The 25,937-nt window shown below is 41.8% G+C and overlaps 1 protein-coding gene across 14 annotated transcripts in view; it reads right to left on the reverse strand.

Moving 5' to 3' along the window:
• The window catches only part of MBNL1 (muscleblind like splicing regulator 1), a 199,035-nt gene that overhangs the window by 109,635 nt on the left and 63,463 nt on the right, over positions 1 to 25,937 (reverse strand). The window contains exon 1 of one of the 14 annotated variants that reach the window (XM_025181166.3): positions 139 to 721. The exons of the other annotated variants lie outside the window; for them this stretch is intronic. The gene's annotated coding sequence lies outside the window, so the exon portion shown is untranslated. Of the gene's footprint in view, positions 1 to 138; positions 722 to 25,937 lie in introns of those variants that run through there. 14 annotated transcript variants of the gene reach the window in all.

The raw sequence follows: 25,937 nt of genomic DNA on the forward strand, positions 1-25,937 counted from the left end.
AAGGGACGTTGTTTGGACTTCCTTCCTTCCATCTGACCCTGACTTAAAAGCTGTTCCAGAGTTTGGATGTTTTCCCCAGGCTGTTATTCAATAGCCCTACTCACTCACCAACATCCATTAGCTATCTCTGTTCCTTACCTTCAGTAGATAGGAGACGGCTTCCTCTTGCTCTGGCAAAGATCCAGCAGTCACCCATTACTCATGTCTTGAATGTTTGCAATATTATCAGTTGCAAAGGATGCCAAGACAGCAGCTTTTCCTTGGCCAGCAAAAAATGGAAGCAGCAACAGCAGAAGCCAGTGCAGACTCTGGGGAGGCAGCTCCTTGCACAATGCTAGCCAAAGCATTCTTGATTACTATCCATACAGAGAACAGCTATTTGTATGTTTACAAATAATGAATTACAAGGACTTGTGCTATTGCCTTTTATAGTCAAAAGGCATTATTTCCCTCTGATACAATTTGAACTCTGCATTCGGATATGCATTCTGTCAGGCTCTAGCCAAAATTGAGCTCTATATCTGCACATATTTTAGCTTGCTTAGTAACAAACCCAGCCCAATGTTCTTAAGGAGCCTTGTAGAAAATGTGTAATAAGATATGTCTGCATAAGGAAAAACATTGATAAAAATTAAATCTAAAATGTGATCTCCATTTAAGAAGCTGTTACATGTTTTAAAAACTGACTTCCTATTGAATTTAAAAAGGAAATAGACCAACAGAAACTGAAGAAGAAATGAGCTGTGGCAAACAAATCTATTAAATTCTATTGGTTAATTTAAAAATTCTCTAGTAAGGATGTAATTTGCAGTTCAATTCTACAAGACTTCTTAATATGGAATTTTCCTTTTGTTTAACTGGCAGGCCGGATTTTAATAGCCAGCGATAATCCATTAATTTACGTTAAGATTTATCATTAGGCTTCTAAATAACTGGGCTGATTTTCAGAAAATTGATATATATAGATATTCAAAAATGTATTGCTGGGGGTGGATGAATGAAAATTAGCAGGGTAATGTAAACTCCAGACTGCATTAACTCCAAGGAGGCATACTTTCAATGTTTACATTATCCTGCTTATTCATGAAATTGCAATATTATTCTAATTTTAATTTTCCCTATTAACAACTACAAGCTTTAGCATGTTGCTGAAAACAGTGATTTGGAGCATTTCCCTTTAGAGAGCAAACACTCCAATGAACTGGAAGATGATACTGGATTCCAATGGTTAAATAGCACGCAAATGAGATTCTTTGCATGAAGACTATGGAACTTAGCTGATTTGAGAAACTCTTTGTTGAGCCAAGGGAGTATGTTCTGTCATGTGGCACACAACCACAACACTATTCAATGACAGCACAGCTTAAACTTCCGATCAAGGTAACTATATTAATTCAGTTAGTAAGACACAAAAAAGTAAAATAACATTTGTGATAGAAAATAATTATCTTGTAATACAGATTGCATAAAATGGGGTGCTTAAACAGATATTTTTTATGCGCTGGGGATGATGGCATAGGTCATAAATGGCAGAGCCATGAATCATTTACGCGTGGTCATCCCTAACACACAGAAATAACTTTGTTTATTTCTTCACCCGTGTTATATTTATACTCCTGACAGCTCTGATTTACCTAGGTTATTTGTTGTTGCTGATTTTAGTGGAAACATACATTAGGTATATTTGATTTTCCAAAGCAATTAACTTTAAATTTGATTAGGGAGGCTCTTCCATGTAGGTGTATGAATAAACAACAATAGGATTTTGTGTGCACAGAGACTGAGTAAAACACCTAAGCATCTAATTTTAAGTGTGGGAGTAGACTTATTGAAGTCAATAGAACTGCTCCCAGGCTTAAAGTTAGGCATGTTTTTAGGCACCTTGCAGAGTCTTGATTGGACTAAGCTCAGGAGAGTAATTGTCTCTGGTGCAGGAACAGCATCAGCAAGTTTCCCCCTCACTCCACTAGTCTCTATGCCCAATTCAGTCTTTGGCCTCTTTGCTGAGACTGCATGCAGAGGTGCCCTTTGAGGCCAATTAAAGTTATGGGTTACTTTGTTCTCAGATAGAACCGGACTGAGCTATGAATTCATTGCACACAGTACCCAGCTATAAGACAATGTCAACTTTCAGTCAAAAGCAACTTAGGCCAGGTTTGTGCTGGTGACCTTAGAGCTAAATCAAAATATGGCCAAGTCTCTCTTACAAGCATACACACAAGGGTTTGTCTTTCTTTTGTACATTAAAACATTATCAGTTCCTAGATGTACTTTATTTTGACCACCTCTATGAACTTTTCACCAGATCTTTGTACATTTACCCTGAGTTACTGATCAGGGCGACTCACATTTTTCATAGCACTGACTGCATCTTAAAGAGACAGTCAATATGACAATCTCCTCTCCCGTTACATCCCTGAGGCAACCACATCATTGGATCACATGGAATACAAAATGTTTAGCACACATACATGCATCTCATTAATGTAATGTCCTGCATTTCATCCTGCTCATTCACCTCTTCCAATCTCCCACATATTTCTCTATCAATAGGTCTCCTTCGCCTTACTTTCCTCTGCACATCCATTTCCTCTGCTTGGAACCTTTTTTCCTTGGCATGCTGTTCAGCAACCGGTACTCTTCTCCATTTATTCATGCTGCCTGGATACCTCGTTCCTTCCACTCCTGGACAGTTTTCTCACACTCCTGGCTAACAGCTTTACTCCCATTGGTCCCAGGGAAAAAAAAATATCGACCCCCCCCCCCCCCCCCAAAAACCAGGAAAAAATGTTGTTGAAGGAAAAAAAAAGGGGGGGGGGGTAGTCATTTAAAAAAAAAACAGACACACTTGGGGGGGAAGGGGGGACTGGCCAGGAAGGGAGCGGTGCTGGCTTGGGGAGAGAGAACAGGGCTGGCCAGGGGAGATGGGAGGGCCAACGGGATGCAGGGCTGGTTGTGGGGTGGGAGGAGGCGGGCGGGCGGAACGGGGCTGGCCGCAGGATATTTGGGGAGGGAGGACCGGCTGGGAGGAAGCGGGGCTGGCCATCAGTAAGGGGGGGCAGGAAGCACAGCTGGGGGGGATCGGGGGCCGTGGGACTGGCCAGGAGGAAGGGGGACGGGAAGCAGAGCTGGGGGAGGGGGTGTAGCGGCGCTGGCCTGGGGAGATCAGGAAGAGAAACGGGATGGCGGGAAGCAGAGCTGGGGAAGGTGCAGGGGGGCTGGCCGGGGAAGTGAGGGAGAACCGGCCGGCCGGGAAGGGGGGGGGGGTGAGCAAATTGGCCGGCGCGAAGCAGGACTGACCTGGGCACTTGCTGCCTGTCCCGCCCAGGCTCCTGGCAATGCACGAGTGAGGAGGAGGCTTCCCCTCCTCACACTCAACCAACTGAGGGCTCCCGGCTGCAATCGCGGCCCTGCTGCCCAGCTGGGACTTTCAGCTGCTCCCCCGCCCACCTGGCTTCTGGTGCGCAGCCAGAAAAATCAGAAAATACCGGACATTGCACCTGTCCGGTATTTTCTGATTTTTTATTTTTTTATATTTTAACAGCGTGCAAATACCGGACTGTCTGGTACAATACTGATACCTGGATACCCTACCCAGGGCAACTCCTGTTTCCTATTCTATTATGTAGCAATTGCCTCTATTAGAGATGGTGAGTGTGGATCCTTGTTTACAGCCCTCAAGTCTTTGTTGCAGTAAGAAGCCCGGTCATCAACAGGAGCAGTTGGAAATGAGGGCAAGCACCATGTGACCACCCAGCTCTCCATGGACTATAAGCAAATCTGCTAAATCTAGGGATGAACAATGCTCACAAGAGCAGTAGGAGGGCAAAAGTGGCTTTGCAACACATTTGTAGCACGAGGATTTTTTATAATGATCTGCACTAAATTAGGCTGCTATAGCTTATGTTAACAACTCATGGCTACATACCATGGATATCAATGGATGCTCCTACCACAGGTCCCTTCTCCTAATCATAAGCCCTCTGTTGGAAGGAGAGTGGTTTATAGGAGTCTCTGGGGCAGGCCTACACTCTCCTGAAGATTCCCCCAAAGTGGGGTTATTTCAGCTGGTCTGAGCTTCTGCAACAAAGTTGGCTTTGGGATACTGGAGTAGAGATGATAATTTGGCTCCTTTCCTCCATATGCATATATTTGTGCTATGTTTCTGTGCATATGCTGTTCTCAGACATATATTTTAAAGGAGTGCACAAATACTTTAGAAGGTATGTTATGCACAGTTGTCTTCTTTTCAGATCTAAACACAATGTTCCCAAACAAATCAAACTCAGTATGATTTTGAGTTTTATTACAAAATGGGGTTTCAACCGTGGATCTATTTCTGGCTCTACAACAAAACCACATCTCAAAAATCATTATACTGTATCTGATTTTGATGCAAAACAGCTAGAAATTCAGAGGTTCATTTTACTTTGGGGGTTTGTTGAAACCCCAAACTTAAAGCAAAATCTATGGCATGCGCAACTACATGAAGACATGCTGATTTTCAGGCAGCTTCGTTAATGCTACACAGAAGTACACATAGATCAAATTACATGTTTCATTCTAATGACAAATCTGTTTTTTCTGAGGACTACATTTCACCAACAGTATCTTGATTATTGCTTTATTTTTTGTAGCTTGTTCTTCATGGTCTCTCTCCCTTTTAAAAACATGGAAGTTTTGACACTGATTTCAACTAGAGCAGGATTGCACCAAAAAGAATTTTACCCTTAGCACATTTTCCAGCATGGGAAAGCTTAAGTGAAGTCTCAGAGCTTTTAGGCTTGAAATCTGTGGTGTGCTGAGGAGACTTTCATTTTGATTTTTGCAAAGAAGTATTTATGGTGATTAAGTTCCTAATTTAAATCTCTTGTGATCAGCTCTATGGTTCAGAAATCTAACTGTAATTTTTATTCTGGTTGTGACTATGATTCCACTAAATATCAGGATTTAATGATAACTTAAAATCTAAAAAGCATGAATTTCTACACAAAGTCACTATTGCAGCAAGGAGGGGGAAAAAACTCCAGCAACACACAGCCTTCTATAAAGTCCTGAACATAGTTAACACTGAAAATAGTAAGTTCAGCATGCACAGTGGAAATGACACTTAGGGGATCAGGTCAAGCAAACTATTACACACAAGAAACTTTACACATCTGAATAAGCCCACTGGAGGCAGGGTATATAAAAATATAGTGACAATGAAAGATCTGTTATACAGTACTAAAATGCAAAGTGTAATATTCTCAGGAGACGGAAAGCAGAGCCTTCCCAAAATACCATTTGACAGTCTTTTCTGAAAGAGTGAATTTATGATAAAAATAATTTGAAATTATTAATTTTTCTTTTTCACTTTGGGACATAAGTTTAATTGAGTAGCATATACATGGACATAATGTCTGCTAATAATAAAAAGTAACTAGCAAATGAGGAAAAAATACAGTGGAGATAGAGTAGGAAAACTCCAAAGGAAGCTGCTGGCAAATAAATATTGCTCAACATGAAAAGAATATTGGGGGAAAAACTGACGGAGTGGAATAACAGGAAGCTTAGTCATTTCTGGAAGAAGAAGAAGAAGAAAAAAAAACAAAAGAGAAAGCTAGAGGGAAAGAGAAGTGGGAGGGAAAAGCAAGGTATTAAAAACAAGAATGCAGAACTGGAAGTGCAAGTGCTGAAAGACAGATAAGAACTAATTGGGCTAACTGAATTGAGCTAAAAAGGGCATACAGAAACATCAACACAACAATTATTGGAGGGATAAACAAAAACAGAACGGAAGGAACTGTGTTGTTACAGATTAAAAACTGATTGCATTTTTTTTAAAAAAGGATGATACGCAATGTATTGTATGTAGTGCAGCAGTGAAAGACCAGATCAGTGTAAAAAGCAAAACAAAGATCAAAACCGAGCAACTACCCAAAGTGACAGATTTTGGAACAAGATAAGATCAAGAAATATTAAAATAGATCGAGGAGGCCTTGAAATAAGATATCATTTTAATTAAGACATAAGTTTAATCAAGAAAATATCAAAGACCCTGGAATTCACTAGGCTAGTGATTATGGAAGAACTGAGAAAGCAACATATTTCTGTGGCTACGTCTAAACTACACCCCTCTGTCGGTAGAGGGATGTGAATTATACATATTGAAAGTGCAAATTAAGCTGGGATTTATATATCCTGTGTTTCATTTGCATAATGGCAGCCGCCGCTTTTTTTTGAAACAGGGCTTTTCGGAAAAACCCAGCACTTTAGATGGGGCTTTTTTTTGACAGAAATGCCCTGTTTCGAAAGATCCTGTATTCCTCAAAAACTGCCTTTTTTTTCAAAAAGCCCCATTTCGAAAAGAAGCGGTGGCTGCCATTATGCAAATAAAGTGCAGAATATTTAAATCCCCGCTTCATTTGCACTTTCGATACGTCTAATTTACATCCCTCTGCCGACAGAGGGGTGTAGTTTAGACATAGCCTGTAAGTGAAAAACAATGTCCTAATGCAATCTGAGTAACAGCATCCAAAAATATTGTGGCTTGCTTATATCAAATGAGATATTTTTTAATCTGAAATAATTCCAAGGGACTTTATAGACCACAGTATACAGAGAAATCATTTGACTCAATCTTGGGATGCAGTACACAGCAACGATACAAAATAATTCATGAGGGGGTTAAGAGTATCTTATGCAACTAAAACTGAAAGAAGACTTGACATAGGCCTTGTGTAGCTCATACAGTGGAATTTAGACAATGTCAGAGCTGATAAACTTAGAGAACATGTAGGATTCTACATTTTTCATAAAGTTATCAGATTTGAAAGGGTTCTCAAGCAACATACCGACAAAATTGAACAGGCATTTCTCAGAAGCTTTGAAATTTAGGAAAAAAGGGGATTGTAACTGAGGTAAAATCAAACAGTCAGATACTCTTTTAAATGGAGAGTATTTGTAAAGCCTTGAAGATACAATGTGCAGTGGCTTATATAGAGTATAGACTACTACTAAATACAATAACTGATAGAAGAGGTAGCAGGAACACATCTTGAAAAAAAACAGGATCAAAGATAGAGAGCTAACATTTTAATATATAATCTGGTTTGGGAAATGGAAGCGATGGCTGTATTTGATAAGGAAAAATGTTAAAAAATTATGAAAGTAGAAAAAATTGTGAGTAGAGCAGAGATTTCTCCAATAAATTGTGCTTATCTGCTACGCAAATAATGCAAGAAAAGAACATTTATCTTAAAGCAACAGCTTGAAATTAGAGAAAGGCAGGCTTCGCAATGCCTAACAATTGGCTTCACCATGTCTGTATATCAGTTAAAATTATTATATTAAAGACTGGTTTAGATCTGGATTCATATTTCAGTGGTAAACAAAGTTAGACTCCAAAATACAAGTAACAGAGAGTAAACAGATTCTTAAATTTGAGAAGCACTACTTTCAAAGCATATGCAGCTGAAATTAACAAAGAAAAGTAAGCCACCATTATGGAAAAGTTCAAGAAACAAAAGCCTCAATGGCAAATATTTTCTAATGTTAAAGTAAAATGCATGTTTACTGACTAAATAATTCTTCAAACCACACCCTCTACCTCCTAAACTATGCACAGCTGTGGTAAAATCAAGTAGCTTGTTGTCTTGCCAGAGGGATAGACAATAAATCAAACAGGAGGACTGACTTTGCCAAGTGAGACCTCACCTAATGCAACTATTCTACAAAAACATATTGTACTGCATTGGCCATCACGTTCTTCAAAAGACTGCCCCTTAAGGATTATCATGGACACAGGATAGAAGAATAAGAATGAGATACAGCTTCAAAGATTTAAGTCAAGAAAGAGTAGCTCACTGGGAAACCATGTAGTCTCTTACTATAAATACCATACAGTAATAAGTTTATAAAAGTAATTCCTAAGGGCACTGATAATAAAATATTTGTACTACAAAAACACTAAAGCAGACATCCTTGTATAACTTCATTTTTTGCATTTAAGAGTATGGTATTTACAAGGATGATGAAGGGTAAAAATTGACAGAAAATGTACTGTTTTATAAAACTAGAAGCTCTGTATTTCTAAAAGTTAATGAATTTATTTACTGAAAGTTATCATTCCTTTGGGGAGCTTTTAAAATACATTCATCTACAGTGTCTGTCACACAAATATTTCAATACTGTACTGGTACGACCTGTGCGCACACACATCAGCCCCTCTGACAATAATGTGTTAAAAAGGCTGGCATCTATGGGAACCTTGGCTCCAATACAGTTTCTGCTTCAACCAACCTCAGTATTAACAATGGTGGGAAATCATTGCAAATAAGCCACCATGTTGATATAGCCTTAGAGTCCCTTTTCACAAATAAATTCATTGGCTTCAATCCTTCAGGCTCTCATGTGGCCACAAATTTCAAAACCAAAAGGGACCATTATGTACATTCATAGAATTTCAGCCACCTAAAGTTCTCAACCCTTGGAGAAGCAGTCAACTCACAACACACTGCTCAGTTCACAATAATTTTTGGCCAAATTAAAAACAGTGACCAGAGATGAAACACTACAGGCACTATACATCACAGTTTCTCAAGGTTACTGTTCTAAACTCTTTGAGAGGTGCATTAATCACTAGCATTATGATTTTCTCTGGGTTCGCATTTACTATCCCTCACAAGGATGCTAATTTTAAGTGTTAACACATTCAGATCATACAACATGTTAAAAACTCAAGTAAATTAACATCTAAAAACCGACTCCAACACCATGCACACAATCACTGTCATAGGCAAAATGAAAGGTATACACAATCAACGGGTTCCTTATACTGGCTCCACTGTACAGCACATCAGAAAACATCTTAGAAAGAATATTTTCAAAGGATCACATCAAAGATCTATCCAAGGATGACCAACCAAACCTGCTCACTCCCAAGCATCTTTTAAATACAATAAAAATGGAGTTCTGGGTACCAAGCAACAATTTAAAAAAGTCCAAAAGAAAAACCAAATCACAAAACTGTTTAATATGAAAACTTTATAGCTACACATTCAAGCAAATACAAAGTTAAAGTTTAAGCTCTGCTCTTACCTCATTTTATTGAACTTTGGTTTGCTAATGTTCCTTCCACAGCTTCAGAGGTAAAAAGGCTTCATCTGAGCTAAGGGGAATTGATCCCTTTAAGGACTGACCTATTTCCTCTACCTTACAATTACAGTAGGACTGGGCATTTGATTCTTGCTGCTAGTTGCCTCTTTTAGGACTGGGAAAGACTTTTTCCCTCCTTGACAAAATGGCCAGGATGGGTGCGTCTACATTGCACCCGTAGCACAAAATATGCTATGCAATTTGAGCTATGCAAATTGCATAACTTATTTAAAGTCAATTTCTAAATACATAGCACATATTTCTAAATAAATCACTATTCTGAAACATCCCTTACTCCTTGTGTAATGAAGTTTACAGGGACGTCGGAATAATGAGCCTGTTATATTTCAAAATAATGGCCGTGCTCAAAAGACAAGGAAGAGCTATTTCAGGATACCTCCAGAATCCCAAAATAATGCTGCAGTATAAACGTTTTTTACCTCCCTTTCAGTAGCCTGGGGAGCCAGCAGGGAAGATAGATTGTAATTTGGCAGGTGCACAGAGCAGGTAATTTTTCACTACACAGAAATAAATTAAATGAACAACAATAGAGGGTCCGACTCTCAGACACTCCACTCCCCTACCACTCCATCCCCTATCCCTATCCTCCAGCCCCTACCACTCCATCAGGGAGAAGACTGTAGCCTTTTCCCAATCCTTCCCTTAACCTTCATACACGTGAGGATGATGGAATCCCAGCAATGGCAGGGGTATCAGGTTAACAGGATGGGGGGCTTGTGGTAGCTTTGCAGCAGGTGGTATAGATTACAAAGCAGGGATGACCTGCATTGGCTGAATTATTGCCAGCAAGTTCCAGAGGTGTAACTTATTCAACTTATTAATGGAGGAGTTTTGGTGTATGGGATGGAGTTTGGGTGCAGAAGGGTTTTGAAGTGCAGGAGACTTATGTGGAATCTGGGAGAGGGTATGGATGAAGGAGAGGATTCTTCCCTGGAGAAGGGAGACAGTGCAGGGTCTGGGACAGGGTTGTGATCTGGCGCAGAGAATTGTGGTGCAGGGCCTGGTAGGGGATATGGGTACAGGAGCTGGGGTACAGAGGGTTTGGGTTGTGACCTAGGGAAAGGGCACTGGAGGGGAGCAGTGGATTGGGGAGGGGGGGCTGTGATGCCAGAGGCAGACTCTGGCTAGGAGGCTCGTAGCTAGGCAGCTCCTGGCCAACAGCCCAGCAGGTCCCTAAAGCAGGCTCTCTCCCTGCCCTCACACAGCACCCAGAGCAGCCAGTTATGGGAGCCATGTGCTGCTCGGAGTGCCACAATCCAGGGCAGAAGAGAGTATTTTGTACACTGCCTGCCCTGCAAACAGGCAGCTTCTGTTGGCCAGTTTCTAATGGGAGCAGCGAGATATTGCTGGGGGCAGAGCAGCATGCGAAGTCTCCACCTTTGCCCCAGCCTTGCAGGCACATAGCCCCTGCAGCCAGCCGCTGTGAGTGGCATGGGAGTGCTGGGCCAGCAGGGAGACCGCTGGGCCATGGGCTGGATCGGGGCCACGTGTCATATTTTCCCAACCCCTAGTTTAGCTCCACCATACAAGAGTAAAATGTAGATGCAGTTTATTTATCCATTGCTGTTATAGAACTCTTGTGCCTTAGATCAGTGTTTCCTGTACCCTGGCTCATTACCCACCGGTGGGCCAGAGGAAAGGTTATGTGGGTTAACATATGCTGGAGGTATTCATGCCCTCCATGTTTTCACTGTCCCAGGGCAGCAGGCAATAGCATGGGAAGCAGAATCAACATGGTGGCAGCTAGGGTTGCCAGGTGTCCGGTTTTCTACCGGACAGTCCGGTATTTGCATTGTCTGTCCAGTAGAAAAATTCAGAAAATACCAGACACATGCAATGTTCAGTATTTTCTGAATTCCCAGCTGGGTGCCGGATGGAAGCCTGGTGGGGGAGCGACTGGGAAGCGGGGCTGCGATTGGCACTGGGAGCCCTCTGGTCACTTGCAAAAGTCGGGTGGGGTGGGACGGGGGCCAGGACTCCCAGCCACTCCCCTCGCCTGGGTTTTGCACGCGACCAGAGGCTCCCAGCACCAATCGCAGCCCTGCCTCTCAGCTGGGAGCCTCTGGTTGCGTGCTGAAGCCGGGCAAGGGGAATGGCTCCCAGCCCCACCTGGCTTCTACTAGCAACTAAAGGGAGTGCCTGCCGGGGCGCAGCCCAAAGGACTCCAGCTGTGGCCAGTGGCTGCATCCCTCCCCCCCGCCAGGTCTGCTTCCCACCCCCCTTCCTCCGTCCCCCCCTTCCTCCCATCTAGCCCCATGGCCCCCGGATCTTCCCCCCCACCAGCTCTGCTTCCCACCCTGACCCCTCCTGGCCAGTTCTCTCCCCCGGCCCTCGATCAAGCATGTCCGTTTTTTTGGCAGGATCTACCTGGCAACCCTAGTGGCAGCAGCAGCACAGAGGAATCAGCCAGAGCCAGTGAGCATAGTCAGCAGCCAATTATGATTGTGACCAGGACATGAGGAAAGAACAGCCTTTTGGGACTACAAGAGGTGACAGGACTGGAAGAGTGAAGACAAGGGGGTTCTGAGGCAATGGTGGGTCCCCAAAAAACAAAATGAAGTTTGTAGATCATCTTAGTAAAAAGTTCAGGAACTGCTGCCTTGGAGTGATACCAGATTCATTGTTCCTAATCATTACAAAATATATTTTATTTTAAAAGTTACTAATATACAAGTTTTCTATTGATAACGATACAGAAATTCTTGTTACAAGCTTATTTTAATTTGGTTACACTCTTCCAAGTTGCAGTAAAATGATAAGTGCTGTACTTAACTACGCAGATGCACTGTTGCTGGTCGAAGAGGCATACGTTTTTTGAGCCACACAAAGCTCCACTTCATATTGACTAGCAAACTTTCCATCTTACCACAGGTTTGGACAATGACCTGAGAGTGATTTCCAACTTTACAGGCTTTATTGCCAGCTTTTGGATCACTATTTTGCAAAGATAAAGTCATAGGACAAATATCTACAAGGACAAATATCTACACTGGCTAATTAAACTGCAAGTACTGCATGTATAGAATCATATAACACTAGAACTGGAAGGGACCCAGTACAGTCTAGACCATCCCTGATAGAGGTCTATCAAATCTGCTCTTAAATATCTCCAGAGTGGAGATTCCACAACCTCCCTAGGCAATTTATTCCAGTGTTTAACCACCCTGACAGTTAGGAACTTTTTCCTAATGTCCAACCTAAACCTCCCTTGCTGCAGTTTAAGCCCATTGCTTCTTGTCCTATCCTCAAAGGCTAAGAAAAACAATTTTTCTCCTTCCTCCTTGTGACACCCTTTTAGATACCTGAAAACCACTATCATGTCCCCCCTCACTCTTCTCCTTTCCAAACTAAACAAGCCCAATTCTTTCAGTCTTCCTTCATAGGCCATGTTCTCTAGACCTTTAATCATTCTTGTTACTCTTCTCTGGACCCTCTCCAATTTCTCTTGTATTCTTTCATTGTTCATACCAGTGATTCAGCCAAAACAGAACAACAATGAAACTGAAGAACAAAAATTCCATAATAAGCTATGGAATGCAAATGAGGAAAATAAATACCAGGCCAATGTAATTATAATTCAGAAAACAAGACGACATCAGCTGGTTTCATAAACCCTCTTGCTTCTTACTGTTTGGTGCAAAGTCTCTGTATAGTCTTAGCTATCAAGACTTGGAGCGCCTTTTGCAAGGCAAATAAATTATTTCTGGATTATTATTTAAATACTTACGTAGAGGTTTCATCAGTATGCTGTAACTACATCTCTTCTGGTAAGAAAAGATATCTGCATGAAAGCTAAACCAGTTGTTCATCTCTAGCTGACAAATATGGATCCTCAGGCTATACACTGACCTATTCAGGAGAGGCTACATCCTTTAATGAGATGACAAGAGAAATATACACTTCAGAGCAGGAATTGAAAGGGGGAATAGTTGGGAAAAAGCCCAGAGCTGATTTAAAGCCGAACACTTCCTTGATCAGTATTTACACACAAAAAAACCAACAAATGGTTTGGTAGCACTTTATAGACTAACAAAACAGAAAAAGAAATCATGGTAGTTGAGTGTAAAATATAGGTAACCTGTGTAAGGACCTCAGGATTTGCATCTCCAGAAAGCAAAGCAAAAGGGATATGTAAATGACAGAAGCAGCTTCTGGCTCACTGTAGCAAGAGTGGGCAATCAGTGGCCCATCAGGGTTCTATGTGAGACATTTTGTTTGTCGTTGCCCCCATACAGGATTGCCAGATTCTACTGGTTTCCATCTGTATAGGTGTATTTTCCCCCTACCAGTGTCACTAAAGTGACACACACACATATAGCAAGGGCACGAACTGAAGTGCGGGCTGACTGCGCACAACATTTACGGTTAGAGCCATATGGTCCCTCTGCATCCAATCAAAGGGCTGCTACGGTTCAAAATCAGCAAGCCCCACAATTCTAGGTATGTAAGCACAGCTAGCAAAAATACAGTATTGCAGGAGACTGTCTTGGTTATGACAACCTTGTGGTACACTGAGGTGAAGGAGGGCCACTCACACAGCTCACTTGCTAGTCTAGGTTGCCCATCACTGCACTGCAGGGTCTTACACATTTTTTGTTTTAAATGAGATGGGGAACATGAGACTTAAACAGAAAGAGGTACAGATTAAACAATCCATGGTACCTAGACTGATCTTGTAAACATGTCTGGGGGCAAGGGATCTGAGACGAGGGATGTGAAGGACTAGTCGACTATCCAATAAGCAAATACTTATCAGATAGTCGATAGGATAGTCGACTAGTCACTCCCCCCCTCCCACACACACCTTGCTGCCTCTATCAAATAGAGGTGGGGGAGGAGAAAAGAGAGTACTCAAAGCAACAGCGCCACGTTAAGCCTGGGGCCAGACCCTGGGCTCCACACGGCACAGCTACTTTGAGATGCATTTTGCATCAACTATTCAATTAGTCAATTACTTGATATTTAACATCCTTATCTGAGACCCAGAGAAAAACAGATGGAAGAATTTTCTTTTTTTAAATTGAATTTAATAATCATGGAATAAGACAGAATGGCATCTCCATTCAGCCCTTTGCTTACTGCTGAGGCTGCTAAGAGTTGTGGAGGTATTTTTTTGTACCTAAATAAAACCACTTAACCCATAATAGCAGAGAGATGGTAACATCTTTTGGGAACTACTACTTTTGCTGGATTTGAATTTTTGATACAGAGGTGAACAGCAGCACAAGCCATCACTAATCTTCTGATTCATATTTATCCTGTGGTAATAAGGCCAGTGGACAGGAGTGTTGCACTTAGACAAACACCAAATAATTAGAAATGCCATTCAGCAAAAGTTAAATAAGAAATCAGAAATGAAATGAAAAATGAAAAAGCAATACCAATAGGCAGTTACCCTCATACCATCAATATGAAAAATATTACTTATAATATTACAGTAAAAATTACATGTATTTATAACTTTCTATTGTCATCCTAAGAAAGTATGAAAAATGCCACACTGCCAATAAATATCTATTTGCATTTGCACAGGAATTTCTGTACTTATCCCTAATTATGACAATATGTTACTATTGGTATTTAGAGTTGTTGGGCTTTGTTTTTTTTTAAATCACACTGCTGCTTGGAATATGTGAGTGAAATGGACAATTACTGTTGTGTATATAGGCCTCGCTCAGCCAGAGCCAGAAAGAACTGTACTAAATGCATTGTACTTGCAAGTCGTCCTTTCTATGCCATACCAGGCCAAGTATAAAGATGTAGGAGGCCTAGAAACACAGGCCTTCTCAGAGAACTGTTAATGGAATACTATGCCTCATTCAGGATCAGATAGATTAAAAACCGGAATGCAATGGTGTGAAAGAAAAGGATTTATTTCTGTGTAGCACTGGCAATCATTTTGGGTGAGGTGGAGTCTATACAAACACTGTGGCTTATATTTCACTACAAGACATTTCAACATTTTCTTTTAATTTTCACCATTCAATGGAAAAGAATATTCAATCTTTGCTGATAATATCAATACAACATGTAAATTCAAAATACTTTCTATAATCTAATGGCTTGGGTAGTCCTTGCTTAAAATATTCTACCATCAAGATGTGGGAAATTAAAACTTTTCCATGTTCTGGAGCCAACCGAGTTGATGAAACAAGAAGTAACATTCAGAATGAGAATCAGTGTATCGTAATCTCATTCGAGAAGCAATTTTTCCTCTGTATCCAGCATATACGTGAGGTGCAATTAAAGTTGCAGAGATGAGTGTGTCAGCATTTAGCGATGAACCCCAGGAAAACATTTGTGTCGGCTTTTTAAGAATCTAAATTCTCCTTTAATATACTGGACACATATCAGTGAGGAAGAAGAACTGCTCAATTCTGAGCATAAAACTCAAAAGCTACGTCTACACTGGAGGCTTCGTGCAAGAACAACTGTTTTGTGCAAAAACTTGCCGGGTATCTACACTGCACGTGCGTTCTTGCACAAGTAAATTTACAGTACAGCGTCGGAACACAGGGCTTCTTCCAGAAGAGTTATTCCTCTCCCCACAAGGAATAAGCCCTCTTGCACAAGAGCTCTTACAGTGTAGACAGGCAACATGAATTTCTTGTGCAAGAAACACCTATGGCTAAAATGGCCATCAGAGCTTTCTTGTGCAAGACAGCGTCCACACTGCCATAGATGCTCTTGTGCAAAAGCACATGCCAGTGTAGACACGCTCTTGTGGAAGACTTTGAGGAAGAACTCTTCCACAAAACAGTTCTTGTGCAAGAAGCTGCCAGTGTAGACGTAGCCAAAGAAAATAGTCTTGAAATAGCCTTTTGCATCTTCGTCATGGACTGTATTTTGTTTTACCACATCAGGAGCTAGCCACAGAAAGAAAAGGTGAGCAAGAGCTCTATACACTAACATCCTGTTGTATTGAAAATTGTGTAGGTGAACCGTTAATTATAATGAGCAAAAGTTTTATCTACAATTCAACAGCCAGCATTGTTCTACACTACATGGCTATTTCAGGATACCAGAAGTATCCCAAAATAGCTACCCTGCATCTTCACAAGCTGCCTGTTTTTTTTAAATATTTTTCAAAATAACAGGCACACTATTTCGGCATCTCGTTGCATGAGAGTTAAGGGATGGCTCGAAATAGCGTGTTATTTCGAAATTTGGTGCTGTGTAAACGTGCCAAATTTAAAAATAAACTATTTTGAAATAGATTAGCAATAAGATATACAATTTGCATAGCACAATTGTGTTTCTTATTTCAAGGCTAGGGTGCTGTGTAGACACACCCTATGTGACTTCCAAGTGGGGAATGAAAAGGGATAACGAATCAGGCTGAAGTATTGGTAGGTCTGGTACAAGCCCCGAAGCTTCAATTTGAAAGGAAGGGAGACTGTATGGGGCTTCAGAAGTAGTGTTGAACAAGATGATATCAGTACCCCAACATTAGTTCTCCCCTTCTCCTCACCAGGTATAGAGTCACTCACCAAAAATACATCTGAGCAGCAGGACTCTCTCTAGCGCCCTTATATTCTTTAACCTGCAGTAGAAGAGCTGATGTTTGGCATCTAGGCTCTGACAATCTCTATCCTGGCATCTATGCAACAACCAGAAACAGACACCACAGGCCAGGTCAGGTTCAGATTTTCAAGGGCTCAGGCCCCACCAACAGGAATGCATTTTCAGAGACGTCAGTGTTAAATTCAGGTACCTAATAAAGGTCAGGAGCTTCAGGGGGTAGCCGAGTTCATCTGTTACAGAAAAAAAAACCAACAAGCAAATGGTCTGGTAGCACTTTGTCTACATGTTTTGTTAGTCTAATAAAGATCAGATTTTCATAAACGTTGAGCAGTCAACTTTCTGGCTCTTTTGAAAATCTGGCCTCATCTATGGTGCTGAGTATAACAAATAAGACAAGGTCTTGTGACTTCCTTGGGAGGCCTAAGACCTGCAGGCCAGGATTAGATGGGAGATATGGTAGATGTGAGACCTGGGAATTCAAAGGACTAGACTGAAAAAAAATGTTGCAGAGAAGCAACATTTGGGGAGACCTGTTAAGTGGACTTCCTGGAGACTGTAGCGGAGTGCCCCAAGGTTCGGTTCTAGGACCGGTTTTGTTCAATATCTTTATTAATGATCTGGATGAGGGGATGGATTGCACCCTCAGCCAGTTTGCGGATGACACTAAGCTGGGGGGAGAGGTAGATATGCTTAAGGGTAGAGATAGGGTACAGAATGACTTAGACAAATTGGAGGATTGGGCCACAAGAAATATGATGAGGTTCAACAAGGACAAGTGTAGAGTCCTGCACTTGGGACGGAAGAATCCCAAGCATAGTTACAAGCTGGGGACCAACCGGTTAAGTAGTAGTTCTGCAGAAAAGGACCTGGGGGTTACAGTGGATGAGAAGCTAGCTATGAGTCAACAGTGTGCCCTTGTAGCCAAGAAGGCTAATGGCATATTAGGTTGCATTAAGACGAGCATTGCCAGCAGATCCAGAGATGTCATCATTCTCCTTTATTCGGCTTTGGTGAGGCTGCATCTGGAGTATTGTGTCCAGTTCTGGGCCCCCCACTACAAAAAGGATGTGGACGCATTGGAGAGGGTCCAGCGGAGGGCAACCAAAATGATTAGGGGCTGGAGCATGTGACTTATGAGGAGAGGCTGAGGGACTTGGGTCTGTTTAGTCTGCAGAAGCGAAGAGTGAGGGGGGATTTGATAGCAGCCTTCAACTTCCTGAAGGGAGGTTCCAAAGAGGATGGAGAGAGGCTGTTCTCAGTAGTGACAGATGGCAGAACAAGGAGCAATGGTCTCAAGTTGTGGTGGGAGAGGTCCAGGTTGGATATTAGGAAAAACTATTTCACTAGGAGGGTGGTGAAGCACTGGAATGGCTTACCTAGGGAAGTAGTGGAGTCTCCATCCCTAGAGGTGTTTAAGTCTCGGCTTGACAAAGCCCTGGCCTGGTTGATTTAGTTGGAATTGGTCCTGCCTAGAGCAGGGGGCTGGACTTGATGACCTTCTGAGGTCTCTTCCAGTTCTATGATTCTATGATTCTATTCCCCTCCTCCAATTATGCAAAAACCCAGCCTTTGAAGCAAAGCTCTAAGGAGAGGGCCTCTGTCTGCTGATTACCTGTACCTGAAGACAAGATATCAAAGGCCCAAACTGTATTATGAAGCTGAGGCCTCAGATTGTTAGTTCTACATCCATTAATAAGTATGGACAGAATCAGTCCCTTAAGCAATATCTGCAATTGAGGGCCTTCTACTATTAACATATTAAAAGCACCATAACAATTCATACTCTCACTCACACACACACACACACACACACACACACACACACGCACACACACACACACTTACTCTAGCAAACAAATAGGCTGATTCAAAACCCTGAAACAAACATAAAGAAAACACAGTTAACCTATTGTACTGTGTATAAAATGGTCAATACAGAATAGAAATAAAGCGGGGGGGGGGAGGAGGAGAAAAAAGCAGAAAAGACTTGCAGGCATAAACAGTATTGGACAGCTGGCCTAGTTGCATTACTCCACAGAAACCAACCAAATTAGAAATCATTTTCCAAATCTTGGGAAAAGCAATGTTGTTCCACTTCTTGCAGCAGCCATTTTTCAAATTTGTGAAGTAGGCAAAATGATTCTGAGCCCTTCAGCAAAATATCCTGCCAGTTGGCAAAGATAACCTTGAAGGATTCCGTTAAGCACAAATGCAAGGAAGCCCATTTAGTCAGCGTAGAAAACACAACACACTGCACAACCAAGAGAAGCTGATTGGCACCTATTGCAGAGTCTCAGCAGAAAGGCCACAGAAATTGCACTGTGATGCATAGAAATAAACTACTTTGAAATTAGATCAAAATAAGAGACAATTTGCACAGCTCAAATTAAGCATCTTATTTCAAATTATGGGCGCAGTGTAGATGCATGCTCAGGATAATATGGTGATAAGAGGGCTCAGTTCCTTCTACTCCAAAACAATAGGGATCCCAAATCTTGGAGGAGAATCTCCTTAAGCAGCCAAAGTGCTGCCAAGTATCCTTCTAAATGTGATGCACTTGGGATAGCTCCTGGTTGGCTGCCAGCACTTCATTTACCTGCAACTCCAAAGGTTTAGCTACTTGCAGCTCACGTTGGCCAGGGTTCACCATTCCCAACCAATGGGATCTGTGGAAGTCATGCCCTGGTCCACGCAACTTTCCACAGCTCCCATTAGCCACAAACAGCAATCTGTGACCAACGGGAGCTGCAAACAGCACTACCTGTGGAAATGTGAGTAAATAAGTACCAGCAGCCTGCCATGGCTTACCACTGGTGAACTGTCTCCATCTTATTGCCCTCCACTGTTCTACAAGATGCAGAAGATAGTGATATTGCAAGCAATATATTAAAGAGTATTTTGAAGATATAAAATGCCATATATTATTGATAAATATAAACTAAATTAGGCAATAGTAATGCCCTACAGGTACCACTGCTCTTGCCCATGCTGTACTTGCTCCATGAATAATAAGGCTATCAGTCAAAAACACCAAAGCCAAATTCTGCTCTCATTTAAAGCACAGTAATTGGGAATACAAATTAGCTGTAAATTTTCTTCATATTTACTAAAAAGAAAGAAACAGCTACTGTGCTGGTGTTAAGGAAAATAGCTGCAGAAATAGAGGCTCATGTACACAAATCAGAAAAGATACAAACGTCAGTAACTGTACCAAGAGAAATCAACAGAAAGCCGTGAATATCCGCATCCACATCTGCAGACACCTGCAGATGTAAAGCTGATACCTACCGATATACGGTGGATATCCACGGATTTGCAGGGCTCTACCTACATACTCTGAAATGTAGTAAACTACAGTATTGTGTGTTTATTTACTAATCAGCATGCAATTTGCAAATGTGTGCTACTTTCATTTAAAGACCTCGTGGGCTAAGGTCTCTCTAACCCAGTGGTTTTCAAATTACAGGTTGCAACCCAGTACTGGGTTATAGAATGTCAGGCCCTGGATCTCATGGCTGCAGGGTGAACAGGTGACCAATTGGGAGTGCAGACAAGCTGCCTGCCTGTCCTGACACCACTGATAATGCTGCACCCCAGAAGCAGCTGGTAACAGGCCCAGCTCCTGTGGGGGCGGGAACAATGCACAGGGATCCACGCACTACCCCTGGCCTGAGCACTAGTTCCACAATCCCATTAGCTGGTGTGGCAAGGGCCCCTCTTACCCAAGCCACTGCTTGGGCCAATCTCTCGCCCTTCTCCCCAGGGATTGTGGCCTGCAGCACATGTCAGTGGTAGGGAGCCCAAACACTCCTCCTGGGACTCCCCTGCTATTTCTGCACTGAAGCTGGTATGACTCAAACTTTTGCTGGCTCTGGCTCTCACCTCTCCTCGCTCTCACCTCTCCTCACTCTCCCCCACCTTCCCGCTGTGGAGGCTTTTAAAGCCCTTCAGCAAGCCAGCAGTGGAGTCAGCTGGCCCAAATATGCCTGAGCCGGCTTCCTCACAGCTGCTTCTAATTGCCCTGCTGCCCTCTACTCCTATTTAGCAGGTCTTTCCCCCTATTTGAACTGCCTTTCTCCCACTCTGCAGGAGCCCTCTGGCCTGACCCTGCCACACTGGCAACTTGCTGCTGGCTACTTCTGGGATACATCATGGTCTGTGGTGCCAGGAGAGGCATAGAAGCCAGCTGACACAGCCAATGGGAAGGCACCTCTCCCCGCCAGCCCCAGAGGAACTGCTGCAGCTGGGGCAGCTCTGTACTGGGACCAGCTGGAAAGCATTTAGCACAGTAGATCCAGCTCCAAGGCTACAGGATGCTCCATGTACATAGGGCTCTGTGTACTGTCTTGGCCCTGCCAGTGAGAGCAGCATGTATGATGTAGAGCCCCATGTCCCCTCCCAGGAGCTGGACCTGCTGGCTATTTTCAGGGGCAGCATAATGCCCCAGGACAGACTGGCAGCAGCACCTGCCTTAGCACCGCTGCCCAAGTAAGCTTGAGCCCAAACCCCTACCCTACCCTGAGCCTCTCCCCAACCCAAAGCAACCGCCTACACTCCAAGCCCTTCATTCCTGGACCAACCCCAAAGCTCGCATCTCCAGTCCAGAGCCTGTGCCCCTCCTGCACTGCAGTGACCAAGCCTGAGCCCCTCCTCAAACCTGGAGCCCTCTCTTGCATCCCAAACACCTCATCCTAGAGCCTACCCAGAGCCCTCAATCCTTCCTTTACCCCCTGCCTCAACCCACAGCCCCTTTCTACATTCCAAATCCAGCACACTCAGCCTGGAGCACCCTTATGCACCCAAACCCCTTATCCCAGCCGCACCCAAGAGCCTGCACCCTCTGCTGGAGCCCTTGCACCCCAATCCTTTGCCCCAGGCCTGAGCCCTCCCTCACACTCAGAACCCCTTGGTCCCTCTCCCACCACACATCTCTTCACATTAGTGCACATAACAAAATTCATTCTGCTCCAGGGTGGGAAAAATTAGAGGGAACACTGCTCATGACTCAAATATATCTAACATAACAAAAAGAAGCTGAGCTCAAGAAAAAGGACAATCTGTTTATGCAATAACTGCTGTAGGTGTCTGCATCTGCAATGCGATCTGCAAGCTACTGTGTCAATGACCTGTGTTCTGTTATGAGCGCACAATGTCTCCCAGAGGAGAAAGAAACAGTCTGCATGCTAGCTACAGTCTTGGCCATGTGCCACAAACAGACTATAATTTTTAGGAAAATTGTACTTCAATCAGTGCAAAAGGTTTATAAAATGGATTGTCCAATCCAGGTTCAGCAAGAGAATCTACAGCTCTGATTCCAAATCCAAGAAGCTAAGCTTTAAACAGTAATACACAGGAATACTTCTGGATTCCTAAAATCCTTTGACTGTGCTGACTAAACTTCTGATGGTATCTAGCTGCTCTGGCTTTTTATAAAAAATAAATGTTAGATTGTATTAAACTGTAAGGTAAACCACAGAACTATCAATCTGCACATACGAAGAACTAATGCAGGCTACAACGAATACAAAATACTCCAAAATATTAATGAGAAGCATTAAATCTGGGGAAGAAGTCAGATCTATTAAACTATGTATGGTTATCTGATGTTTACTCCAAATGTTCAATAGATTTCCTTGTGAAAATTGTTGTACTTACCATTCTCAATCACATTGGAAATACAATGAGAATAGTTTTCCCTCATGCGGTAAAATACTTCCTAATTCAGACAACTAGCATGAAGCCTTTCCATAATTTAAATCTTCCTATTAGAAGACGTAAGTGGTTTTAGGACTTGCCCTTGGCATCTGCACAAGGTGAGTTTTTCTACTTCTAGCACCAAATCCTGCTTGTCATATTGACTTTGATAGAATAATTGATTTGGCCTTTAGTCTTGGACATTTCTAGGAAATGGAGTGCAGAAAATTTAAATCAACCAAAACAGAATGAAAAGAAAAAGTACAAGATATTTGAAAGTTCATAAAACAGTCTGGATTTTATTTCATTCTGATTGGTTATTTGATTCCTAGAAAACATAAACTATTAATTATCATGTTAGAAATAGACTCATTACATCACTGTATTTCCAGGCTCTGTTTACACCTAACAGATCTACCTTTGCATGGTTTCTGATGAAACAATGCTTTAACTTCAGAATGGCATAGGAAAAAGTGAGCTTCTTATAAATGTTTTCTGTTTGAAACAACTGTAAATGTCCTGGATGGATGCTATCTTTCGTAAAAGTAGATCGCTTTTTCGATGCACTTTTGTGTGTGGATGCTCTCTTTCGGGAGATCTCTTCTGAAAAAAATGTCCTTCCGAAAGAAGCCTGCAGTTTAGACATAGCCTAGGGGATTTTTCGGGAGGAGGGGAAATAATGATAATGAGTAGAAAATTGTTAACGCGTCTTGACCTTGCTGATGGCCAAAAAGGTGACTTTTTGTTTTACTTTCTGAGCCTTGATTTAAGATGTATCCGAAAACTGATACAATACTAAACATATTTTATTACCTTATCAAGAGCATCAACAATGAAAAGGAGATAAGAACAGAATTTCACTCTGCTGTCAGGAGTTTTGCCATTGACTCACTGGAAGCAAGACTGCATCTTTATCCCAAAGCTCTGGGTTTACAATTATTTTGTAACAGCATTTTATAATGTTTTGCATAGTTATTATTCATATGCTGTCAAACCGTTTCTGCATTTTTCATACTAATAAATCCAATATCCAAATAATAGTTAAATATAGTTTTAGAAAGCTAGTAATATTAAAAATGCATACAGTAAACTACTCAATGCAACCATTCAACAGCTTCAAATGTGAAGATCTGTAAGTAATACTACAAACACACAATTATTTCTAGGTTGAAATCAACCACTACCTTCACACACACATACCTCTTGCAAAAAATGAAATGTACGCCCATAAAAGCTGTTCTTAATTTGAAATTAGGCTTTCAATCAGCATTTAACAAATGTAACATATATGCAAGAGATTAAAAAGAAAATCCCAAACCTCAAACATGTCTCAGAACGGTTCATGGAAGTTACACATAAGGTTTATGATACTTTCAAGTGAACTTGGCTCCATATTTGACCAAATCTAGGACTCCTTTTGTATCAAAATCATAAGAGATTCATAGTTCTAAAACCAAGACCAAGAGAAACCTGATGTCTTCATTTTAATATTTAACTTTGAAGTTTGGGGTTCATTTGTTCAAAGCTAAATGGAAAGCCAAAGATACAAACACGTCAGTCAAACCAGAGAACATTTAAACAAGGAAACTCTCCAAAGCTTCTGAGTTTCATACAATTCTAGGGCTAAATCTTCAGATGGTTTAAATTGTCATAGGTCCATTGTGTCAGTGACCAGGATGTGACACTGACACCCCCACTACGTCACACGAGTTTCATCCTTCAGGCAGCTGGTGCTAGGTGACAGGAAATTAGAGCCAAAGCTCAGGACCAGGTTATCTTGAGTGAGGCAAGAACCCTGCCAGTTCCAAGGCAGGAGCAGTGTGGGAACAAGCAAGCATCGGAATTATTGCAGCCATGGTTTAATAAAAATTATTAACCACAAAAAACCATTGTTTAACTGATTAACCAGCCCACCACACTGCCCCTTGGTTTGGAGGACACTGGAATAGCTCCCTGCCCATCGCACGGTGGGCCTGGCGGGGCTAGACAAAAAAAATGAAGCCATTGATGAATGGCAGAGCAAAAGAAGCAGTAAGAGACAAAAAGTCATCCTTTAAAAACGGCAAGTCAAATTCCACCAAGGAAAATAAAAAGAAACAGAAACTCTCAGGAATAACGGCATTGTGCAAGAGGGTTTTTGTTGTGCAAGAAGGGGCAGTGTAGACAGCTCCTTCTTGCGCAAGAGCCTCTTCCGCAAAATGGCGGCTCATTAGATATGCAAATGAGGCTTGGCGATATTCCACGCTTAGCCTCATTTGCATAGCTCTGGCACAAAATCGCGTCAATATAGACATAGCCTGACAGTTCAGGTATAATTTAGTCAGGGAAAAAAATCTAAAGAGCAACTAGCAAAAGACACAAAACCTAAGTCTTTTCAGAAAGCCTCTGAAAAGTTCCCACACCAACAACTCTTAAACAAAGGAATCAGTCATGGGCAAGAGGAAAGGTCTTTTCCTAGATCAGTAATTGGTTAAAATATTGGAAACAAAGGGTGGGAATAATTAGTTTCCACAATGAAAAGTTTAATATTGACTGGTCCATGAAGGATATATACTAGGACATGTGCTGTTCAACATATATATAAACGATCTGAAAAAGGGTAAGATGCAAGCAGTAAAATGGCTAAGTTTTCACATGATTCTAAATTACTGAAGAGAAATCCAAAATTGACATTGAAGAATTACAAAAGGAACTTACAAAAATGTGTGTCTATGCAACAAAGTGGCAGATTGATTCCATGTTGACAAATGCAAAGAATAGCACATTGGAAAATGTAATCCCAATTATACATACAAAATTATAGATTATAAATCTGTTACTGCTCTAGAAAGAGATCATGGAGTCATACTGGCTAATTCTCTGAAAATAACTGCTCAGTGTGCAGCAGCAGTTAAAAAAAGCTAACCATGTTAAGAACCATTAGGAAAGTGTTAGATAAGAAGGCAGAAAATATCATAATGACAGTATATAAATCCATGGTTCGCTCATACACTGAATACTTCACGAAGTCCTGGTTGCCACATCTCAGAACACATTAACATTGCAAAAGATACTAAGAAGGGCAACAAAAATGACTAAGTGTATGAAATACCTCCGATATGAGAGAGATTATAAAGCCTGTATCTGTTATCTTAAAAAATGATGACTAAGGGGGTTATTATGAATGGTATGGAGAAATTGAATAGGGAAGTATTATTCCTCACCAAATACAAAAACCAACAGTCACCCAATGAAATTAATAGGCAGTGGGTTTAGAACAAACATAAGGAAGTACATCTCACAATGCATAGCCAACTTGTTGAACTTGTTGCCAGGGGATGCTGAAGGGCAAAAGTATAACTGTGTTCAAAAAGAATTATAAATTCATGGAGCTTAGGTCCATCAGTGATTATTAGTGAAGATGGCCAGGGGCCCTTGCTCTGCGTGTTCCTAAATGTCTGACTGCCAGAAGTTAGGACTGGATTACAGAGGATGGATCATTCAATAAATTGCCCTGTTCTCTTCACTCCTTCTGAAGCATCTGGCACTGGCCTCTGTTGGAAGACCAGATTCTGGACTGG

The sequence above is a fragment of the Pelodiscus sinensis genome, chromosome 10, assembly GCF_052426305.1.
Source record: "Pelodiscus sinensis isolate ZL-2025 chromosome 10, ASM5242630v1, whole genome shotgun sequence".
Taxonomy (NCBI): Eukaryota; Metazoa; Chordata; order Testudines; family Trionychidae; genus Pelodiscus; species Pelodiscus sinensis.